This window comes from Humulus lupulus, chromosome 1 (assembly GCF_963169125.1).
Source record: "Humulus lupulus chromosome 1, drHumLupu1.1, whole genome shotgun sequence".
In the NCBI taxonomy this organism is placed as follows: Eukaryota; Viridiplantae; Streptophyta; class Magnoliopsida; order Rosales; family Cannabaceae; genus Humulus; species Humulus lupulus.
This window is the reverse complement of record NC_084793.1, coordinates 156119224-156129446: the sequence shown is the minus strand read 5'-3', so window position 1 is coordinate 156129446 and position 10223 is coordinate 156119224. Positions and strand designations below refer to the sequence as shown.

Here is a 10223-nt window from a genome sequence, read left to right as displayed (position 1 = left end):
TCAACTACTTTTTGGTGACATAATAGACTTCTTAACTGGCTCTTCTAATTCTTGACCATTCCTCAAGGATATTGCATTGCTTTTCTCCTTTGGGTTAAACATAGTATTGCTAGGAAAAGTCCCTTGTGGGCGGTTATTCAATATATTTTCCAATTGACCAACTTGACCCTCTAGATTTCTAATGGATGCTCAAGTTTCTTTCATGAACTGAGTTTGAGTGTTGGTCAAGGTCAACAATGCATCTTGTATTTCCTTAGTCTTCTCTTGAGAAACCAGTGGTTGTGACATTGCTTAGGGTGGAGCTTGAGACATGGGCTGCTAAAATTTTTGTTGAAGGCCCTGATTATTTCTCCATGAAAATTTTGGGTGATTCCTCCACCCTAGGTTGTAAGTGTTGGAGAAAAGGTTGCTGGTTTGCTTAATAAAATTTTCCAGCATATTCACTTGCTCCATAGGAATAGAATTATTCACCTCTACTTCCATACACTACTCAAATTGGTGAGGACCACCATAATTATTGCATACAACTTGGACTTGCTTGGCTTGAGTTGTAATAGAGGTCTGTTGCAACTCCTTGGTGAGCAAAACCACTTGGGTAATGAGAGCAGTAATAACATCCAACTCATGTATTCAAACTAACTTTTTATTCCTTTCTCGTTAACTAGGCCACTGATAGTTATTCATAAGCCTCATGTGCACTTTTGCTCATGAAAGCACCCTCTGCTGCAACATCAATAATGGTGCGAGTAGTACCACACAAACCATTATAAAAATTGTGGACTAACATCCACTTCTCTATAACATGATGAGGGTACTTCCTTAATAGTTCCTTGAATCTCTCCCATGCATTATACAATGATTTCCCATATATATGACAAAAATTATTAATTTCTCCCCTTAACTTGGTTGCCTTTGCTGGAGGGAAAAAATTGGAAAGGAACTTTTGAGCGAGCTCCTCCCATGTATGGAGTTGGCTTGTAGAGAGTTCAACCAACTTTTAGCTCTATCCTATAGTGAAAACGAGAAAAATCTTAGTCTTATAGCGTTGTCGCTCACCCCATTCATCTTAAACGTTGCACACAACTTTAAAATTGGCTATGTGAAACTTTGGGTCTTCCGTAGGTAAACCGCTAAATTGAACAGTGGATTATACCGTTTGTAGAATTGTTGGTTTGATTTCAAAACTATTAGCAGCATCTATGGGGTTTCTGATGCATGAATGCACTCTCGTAACAGTGGGAAGTACATAATCCCTCAAACTTCATGCCCTTTGGCATTGTTGGCGGCATTATTTATTGCATTCCCTTGGTTTGCAACCATCCTTGCCTCACACTTCTTATTCCTTTGGTTTTGCCTACAAGTCCTCTCAATTTCATGATTCACTGGTAATACCTTAGCTGCTTTTCAACGTCGCATAAACCAATTCTAGCTGAACTAAGTGGATCAAGAATTCAACCACGTTAGAAAATTAATAAAGAACAACCAAATTAGAATAAAAATTAATTATTTTGTTATTAATTAAACAATCGCGACAATGGTGCCAAAAAAACTTGTTGCAAAAATTCGATGTACAAGTATACAAAATCGTAGACAAGTAATAATAGAGTTAAGTAGAGTATCGTCCCACATAGATTACTTATTAACTACCAATAATTAATTTCCTAATTCTATTTGGCTAATAAATCTTTAATTAAAGAATAACAAGAACAAATGCAAAAATTGAAAAAATTATAGCTTCCCGAAACTTCTGATAGAATTAAGTGCTTTGATTAGCGTGCTGAGAAGGAACGTGGGGAAATTATGTGTGGATTTATTGAATTATGTGATTTATATGATTATATGATTGAGTATGAATGATTTTGTGTATTAAATATGTTTAAAGACTCACTTTTGTTAAAAAAGGGGGTATTTTCGTAATTTTGACATGTTGATGATATATTTGTAATATTGTGTGCTATGTGCTTGAGACCACATTATTATGTGGATATATTTGTGATATTCGGTTTGAGTTGGTCCTTTCGGGAAATTTTAGCAGAAAAGTCACAACTGGAATTAATGCCCGGCTCGGGTCGAGCCTGAGGTATTTTGGGAATTTTGTATATATTGGGATTATTGGTGAATGAAATTAATTGGTGGAATAGTGGTGTTTTATGGTTTAGTTGGATTGTAGATTAGTGGATGATTTAATCATAGTGGTGAAATGACCAAATCGCCCTTGGAATTAGTTAAGTGGAAAACAAATGGGAGGGGTATTAAGGTCTTTTGGGGGTAAATCTAGTGAGGTGATAACCATTAGCTTGAGATGTTTTTCCCTTCCTTTGGTTGTCCTCAAACATTCACCAAAGTAACTAGTGACCAATGCCAAGAGCAAACTTTTGGATTTCAAGATCTTTAAGGATAGTTGAAGCTACAATTGGGATTAGTAGCTGCCAAAGTCTTCACCAAGTTTAGGATTTCGAATTCAGAGAGAGGATTTCTGCAAGGCTCGGAAAAAGGATCGCACTCGGGGTCGTTCCGTTTTCTACACAGGACTCGAGGTAAGGGCAAGGGAAAATTGGACCAGCCATGAGTTGGATGGCTCTAGGGCGGTGTGTGCATACTCAGCCTGCTCGGCTACCACGGTCGAGATATATTTTGAGGGACTTAGGGTGTAAGTCCAATTTTGCCGCTTAGGTCGGCTATTTTTTGTAACCTTGATTATAATTTTATTTTGTTTAAGACTTTTTGGGATCCTTGTATATGTTTAAACTTTTTAATGAAAAGTATAATTCTTTTGACCAAAATTTTTAGTACCAAAACCATTGTTTAATCTTAATTACACTTTTGAGTTCAAATGACTCGCTTAATGAGTTAAGCACCATTTTAAACACACAGTGTAATGGTCCTGGATTAGAGGGTGTTACAACTTAGTATCAGAGCTGCCAAGGCTTTATGGTTCCTGAAGACAGGCTGAATATGTGCGCTCGCTAATAAGGACAAACTCAACTCACGGTTCGGTAACTAATGTGTTGAATACATGTTTAACTATTTAAGTGAACTATATGCTCTATCTGCATACTAAAATATGAAGCATGAAATATACTGATAGGACCTGGCCCTTGACTACAAGAAGAATATGGAGGAATTGCTTATTAGCATTGTTGTTAACTGTGAGTGTGATAGAAATGCTTATTAGAATTTTTGCTGCATGTGTATGATTTTTCTTGTTCGGTTTGGACCGTGGAACAGTTTTTGGATATGTTATCATTGCCTGATTAGTCGAGTCATTGATTGCAAACATACTTGGAAGCTATGCATCCAAGGCGATCAAATAGACTCCATGGCGAGTATATTAAGGCTAGAGATGATAATCATGGCCAGAACCCTCCACCTTCCCCTCAGGATTGGCAATAGGTGCTTGTTGATATGCAAGCAAGACTTTAGAGGCAAGAAGAAGAGATCAGGCAGCTGAGACAATAGGTTCTACCAGGGAACGCTGCCCTGCCCACACCACCTGTAGAGGTACCAGTTTTGGGACAACAAGAGGATGAAAACAGGTGGGAATCGTTATACGAGAGGGTTAGGATGAAATACCCTACTACCTTTGAGGGAGGGCCAGATCCACTGAGGGCAGAGAAGTGGATGAGTATGATTACCTCCATCCTCGACTTTATGAGGGTGGCAGGTAATGATAGGGTGGCCTATGCCACTTATATGCTGCAGGAGGACCCCCGTATTTGGTGGGAGGTTGTATCCCACACTTAAAATGTGGCTTTGATGAGTTGGGAACAATTTTGAGAGTTTTTTTTAATGAAAAGTAATACAATGATGCAGTCCGAACTGCGAAGATGGATGAGTTCACCAGTTTGATTCAGGGCAACATGATTGTGTCTGAATATGCCCTGAAATTTGATAGGTTGGCCAAGTTTGCATCTGACTTGGTACCAATTGGTGCGTCCAGAAGAGAGCGGTTTGTGTAATGATCCGACTATTTCTAAGACATCGGACCATTAAAAACTACTAAGACATAACTACTAATTTTGAGTACATACATAAGAAATAATGTAACTTTATTTATAACCCAAAATATTTAACAAAATAAGGTAAAAATATAAAATGTGATATGGTATGGGATCCCATTGTTATAAAACATAAAACACAAACTTTAATTGTTTAAATACTAAAATGCGGAATTACAAAAAAAAAAAACATAATTCAAAAGACTAAAAAGAATAACGTCATCCTCGATCGTCACGCAATCCCTTCAATCCATTCATCCTCAACACACATGCCAAGGTGCCACAAATCCTTCCCGCCTGCCATATTCATTTTCCTGCATCATGCTAAAATAAAGGAATGAGCCTAATGCCCAGAAAGGAAAATCTACTAACACATAAATCATAAATCATAAGCATAAAACTATATCTTAAACATATAGTATATAACATATGACTATAAAAATGTATATCATATAGGACTACAATATTAATGGCCATTAACTCATTTACATGGCTTGTGATAAGACCATCTAGGTCCTCTGTCTACTAATTGAGGCAGGTTAGATCACACTATAGTATATGATAACCCATCTAGGTCCTCTGTCTACTAATCGAGGTAGGTTAGATCACACTATAGTATATGATAACCCATCTAGGTCCTTTGTCTACTAATCGAGGTAGGGTAAATCATAACTCTAAACCATGAAAATGATAAAATTCTTGGGGCTTGCTATCTAAGCAAGTCATATGCCCAAGCGACTAAAACATATTTATACATATACATATAATAAGATAAAACATATCATAACATAAAAATATAAACACATATAGTCTAACCTATTTTCCTTACCAAAAACCGGGATATGGAGACAAGAATGGGATTTGGAACACTCCTAAAACCAACAGTAAAACCATGAGTTTCTAAAGAAAAGGGATAAAATAGAGAACTAAACCATCAAAGAAGAAACTTACCGAAAAGAACCTTAAGTTTCAAGAAACTTAAGCACCTAACCAAGAATCATAAATAAGAGTTAGGATCTAAAAGAAAATAAAAGAAAACTAAAGAACTATGAAAAACTGAACTTAAGGATAAGAATATCTTGGATGATCTTATGACTTGTTCTATACCTCAATGCCGAAATACCTCTATATCTTACTTCCCAAGTGTTTAGAAAAACTTAGAATGATACAGCTTTCATCCCAAAAGCCCAAGTGTTTCTCTCAATAGTAACCTTAGCAACTTGGAGGCTCTGAATAATGCTTTAATGAATGAAGGAAATGGCTGAGTACTAGGTCCTATTTATAGAGTTCAAGGAGTGAAACTAACCCTTTTTAATTTGAATAATTAAATGAATATAAAATGAAAAATATTTGAATTTTCGCTCAACAGATGCCCAGAACTTGGTCAAAATCGTTCAAGGGCAGGTCCAAGTGGTTTAGGCTGTTTTTCAATTTAAAATCCCAAACTTTAAAAAATAATGCACCAAGGGCGATATATCGCCTACATTGGGCGATATATCACCTAGACCATTTTCCCGATCCTCGTTCGTTTGTTCGTGCGAAGTCGACGTATTTTCCGTAGGCGATATATCGACCCCTATAGCTGCGATATATCGGCATACGTGGATATATCAAACACGTATTTGCACTTTTTTAACATATATTGAATTGACTAAACAACTTTCACTGAGTCAAAACGTGATCCTAACAGTTGTTGGAAGGTTCTAGAGCTTCTATATCTTTCTCTTATTTAAACTATTCATCAAAAATACTTAAATCCTTAATAAACATGATTATAACAAGTGTCACATTCTTGATGATTCTATCTAAACCTTAGGTTATAATAAATAATATTTCTAAAACTAGCAGTATTAATCAAACCTTATGTTATAATTAATATTTCTAAACTATAGGCTAACTTATAAAATCCATAACTGTTACTATGAGTATTGACGGTGAAATCTCGTCAACGAAATTAGGTCGGAAAACTCAAAGGTAAATGCGGCGATGTTTAGATAAGAACTTAGAATTAACTTATGAAAGGATAAACACAGATGAACAATGGAGTGAAAAATGTATATTGCTTAATAGCCTCTGCATACAATGAATTTTCCAACCCCCTTCTCTGTGGAAGTGGGGTTCATTTTATAGTAGGCTCTAATGGCCCTGGGTACATGGTGGTCCAGGGGACCAGATGGTACACGAGTACACTAACAGGAGAGTGGTTCCAGGGGTAGTGGTGTCGGCTCTGGTACAAGGTCAGAGAACATGGGAGCACCTCACCTTCTGTACCTGGTCATGCCTCCACTACCTGCCTGGTACGGGTGTCAGAGGAGTGGCTGGTGAGGACAACAGATGGTACTTTGTTCGTACCTCCACCACTTATCTTACGTGGGTACTATGTCCGTACTCTAACTCCTTTCAGTTAGTCAGTGGGCTCCGTACCTCATGAGATCAATGCCATGTGACCCTCATTTGAAAGGCATAGATGCGAGGCGGTAATGACCCATGAACTGGCCGTGCCTTGCAAGGCTCCTAGTGGCGAGGGGCCTAGTTATACTTGTCTCCTTGCGGCATGGATCCAGACTAGTGACGTGATGGTGCAACAGCCTCCCGAGAAGATGGTGGCCCACGGGCCTCGCGGGGGCGCGCACGCATGATGGCCTCGCTGGGGGCGCGTGCATGAGGGCCTTGCTGGGGGTGCGCGCTTGATGGCCTCGCTGGGGGCGCGCGACTGATGGCCTCGCTGGGGGTGCGCGCATGAGGGCCTCGCTGGGGGCGCATGCCTGATGGCCACGCTAGGGGGCACGCGCGCAGGAGGGCCTCGTTGGTGGCGCGCGCGCATGAGGGCCTCGCTGGGGGCGCGTGCCTGATGGCCTCGCTAGGGGGCACGCGCGCAGGAGGGCCTCGCTGGGGGCGCGCGCGCATGAGGGCCTCGTTGGGGGCGTGTGCCTGATGGCCTTGCTAGGGGGTGCGTGCCTAATGGCTCGAGGACCTAATGAGAGTGTAGGCATATGGGGGTCTAAGTGCGTTCTTTGGGTCTTTTATAAATGTGGAATATTGAGCATCCACAGGTGTATGTCCCGGGTGTCTTTGGCAGCGTTTACGCGTATGAGTGCATCTTGACCCATGAGCATGTCAGCCTTGCGCGGGCACGTCGGACCTCACTATGTGAGGGCCTTGTGCACCTATCCTCTTGCAGTATTCATTGTGGCCCCTTAGCTTAGCAGGGCCAAACCTTGTGGCTCATAATGTGTTGTTTCTCATGAGATGATCTCCTATATTCAACAAGGCCTACAAGCTCGAGCCCAATAGCATGAATAAGTGACCTTTATCCCTATGTTCCAACCAGGGACTAAAGAGTTTTTATTTGGTGGATTTTTGGCATCCACACTTGCCCCCCAGTCTATAGGGAGGCCTTTAGGCATTCTTGTAGACTCTTCTCTTCCTTTTTATTATCCCTCTTTTTTCTCTTTTTTTTTTGTTTTTTTTTGTTTTTGGTATTCATCATGCTCGAGGTCCTTTGGAACCCCCGCGAAAGGGGGTTCGATAGGTCTCTCTTTGGTGCACCTTGGTTGCACCTATAAGGATATATTGACCCCTTGGGTTCTAGTTATCCTCTTATATATTTTCGCGCGCGCTTATTATTTGTTGCGAGAAGCGTCCTTCTCGTCATTAGGCATAGTACTATTTTTGCAAGCGTCTTCTTTGAGACCCTTTTTGGAAGCGTCTACTTTGAGACCCTTTTTGCTAGCGTCTACTTTGGAGACCCTTTTTGCGGGCGTCTACTTATGAGACCCTTTTTGCAAGGGTCTACTTTGGAGACCCTTTTTGCAAGCGTCTACTTATGAGACCCTTTTTGCAGGCGTCTACTTTGGAGACCCTTTTTTTGCAAGTGTCTACTTTGGAGACCCTTTTTGGAGGCGTCTGCTTTTGAGGTGATCTCCCCTCGGGTGGGGACCTTCATGGCTAGATGGTCTTCATTCGATCTTAAACTTGGTCAGCGACCCCTCTAGCACGATGCCCCCCATCTATATGGAATCCCCAGACATATTGGTAGTATGGCCACTGGAGGAAGGTTCGCTTTCTTCGACATGGAAGTTCTTATGGCCCTCTTCCACACGTATGTACTTCTGTGCTCTCTCAAAGAAGTCGTCCAAATTCGAAACTTCTCTTTTGAGCATGTTACTCCATAACTTGCTTCCTGGAAGAACTCCGGCTGTAATAGCCATCTTGAGCTCCGCTTTGGTTAAATCTCCTACCTTTGTTGCTTCTATACCGAACCTTTAGATGTAGTCCTTCAAACTTTCATTCTCGTCTTGTTTGATGTTAGCGAGGCTGGTAGTTGGCATGACGTAGTCACACGCTGCATGGTGTTGCTGAAGAAATTCATCAGAGAATTGTTGCCATGACTTGATCGTTCCTGGCTTCAACCTCCTGAACCACTTGTATGCCACTCCTTTAAGCGTAACGACGAAGCAATGACATTTTTCTCTGCTGTTGACCCCTCTTAACCTCATCAAGTTATTGAAGGAGTCTAAGTGGTATTTTGGGTCTGTAGTACCCTCGTACGGAGTCATGCGAGGCTCTCTGAAGCCAGCCATCATTTGTTCAGCCTGAATCTCCCTTGTGAAGGGTGAATCACGGTCGAATTCTCCGTCATCCATGTGCCCCCCAAGTGAAGTGGTGATCTTGCCCCGAGGGCTTCGCATTTTGGTGTCTAGTCCCCTCCTCTTTTTGCATAAGGAGTTTTGCGGGTTCTCGGTCTGATCCCTTGCCTTGGTTGTGTCCCTCGGTGGATCCGCGGGGGGTACGTCTCTTACTTCTGACCTCTCCCCATGGAGCTCTTTTCTTAGGCCAGGGGGTGCCTCTTTTGAGGAGACTTCAGCCTCATCCTTACGACCATCACCTTCCCTCCGCCTTTGCTCCTGGGGACATTTCGTTGGCCTAGGTCCCCCCTGGTACTTTGCCTGGGGGGTTTTACTGGTGGAGTGTCAGGTTCTCCCATCATCTACTGGTACAGTGGTCTCCACCCCATCCTGGCCTTTCTCCTTCCTCTTAGGCAAGGTCACGCTCAATTTACCCTACAACAGGCCATTCAGGACCTCTTGCATGTTCTCCAAGGTGGTCTCCAACCTTTGGTTCTTACGGTGGAGCTCTCGTATTTCCTCTTCATAGAACCGAGATCTCGAACTCGAGCAAACGGAATGGACCTGGGGATGCTTATCATGCCTACGGGTAGAGGGTCCCGGGTCCTGCTGGCCAGAGTTCGGTACCTGCGGTGGTTTTGGGAGAGGGAACTCATTAGGATTTCTCGGTGGTGCTCTTGGAGGACCTTCTCCAGGTGGAGCGGCCGGTGACGAGGCCACTTTATCACCTCCGTGAACCTCTGGGTCCTTCGGGGGCTCCACGTCTCTGGGTGGAGGAGCGTCCTTCATGGAGGCCTTCAGCTGGACTCCGTTCAGGTGAACCTCTACCTCTCGTGGCTCCCTGAGTCGCTTTGAACGTCTTGGCATTTCTTCTTGCCGGAAACAATGGCGGAACAGTAGCTTGAAACTAACGTTCCCACAGACGGCGCCAAACTGTTGACGGTGAAATCTCGTCAACGAAATTAGGTCGGAAAACTCAAAGGTAAATGCGGCGATGTTTAGATAAGAACTTAGAATTAACTTATGAAAGGATAAACACAGATGAACAATGGAGTGAAAAATGTATATTGCTTAATAGCCTCTGCATACAATGAATTTTCCAACCCCCTTCTCTGTGGAAGTGGGGTTCATTTTATAGTAGGCTCTAATGGCCCTGGGTACATGGTGGTCCAGGGGACCAGATGGTATACGAGTACACTAACAGGAGAGTGGTTCCAGGGGTAGTGGTGCCGGCTCTGGTACAAGGTCAGAGATCATGGGAGCACCTCACCTTCTGTACCTGGTCATGCCTCCATTACCTGCCTGGTACGGGTGTCAGAGGACTGGCTGGTGAGGACAACAGATGGTACTTTGTTCGTACCTCCTCTACTTATCTTACGTGGGTACTATGTCTGTACTCTAACTCCTTTCAGTTAGTCAGTGGGCTCCGTACCTCATGAGATCAATGCCATGTGACCCTCATTTGCAAGGCATAGATGCGAGGCAGTAATGACCCATGAACTGGCCGTGCCTTGCAAGGCTCCTAGTGGCGAGGGGCCTAGCTATACTTGTCTCCTTGCGGCATGGATCCAGACTAGTGACGTGATGGTGCAACGGC

General features: G+C 42.6%; 1 non-coding gene across 1 annotated transcript; it reads left to right on the top strand.

Moving 5' to 3' along the window:
• The first annotated feature begins 797 nt into the window (after nucleotides 1-797).
• Nucleotides 798-904, top strand: LOC133813122 (small nucleolar RNA R71). Its single transcript, XR_009884163.1, has one exon. It is a non-coding gene; the product is annotated as a small nucleolar RNA R71 (small nucleolar RNA).
• Nucleotides 905-10223: the final 9319 nt, after the last annotated feature.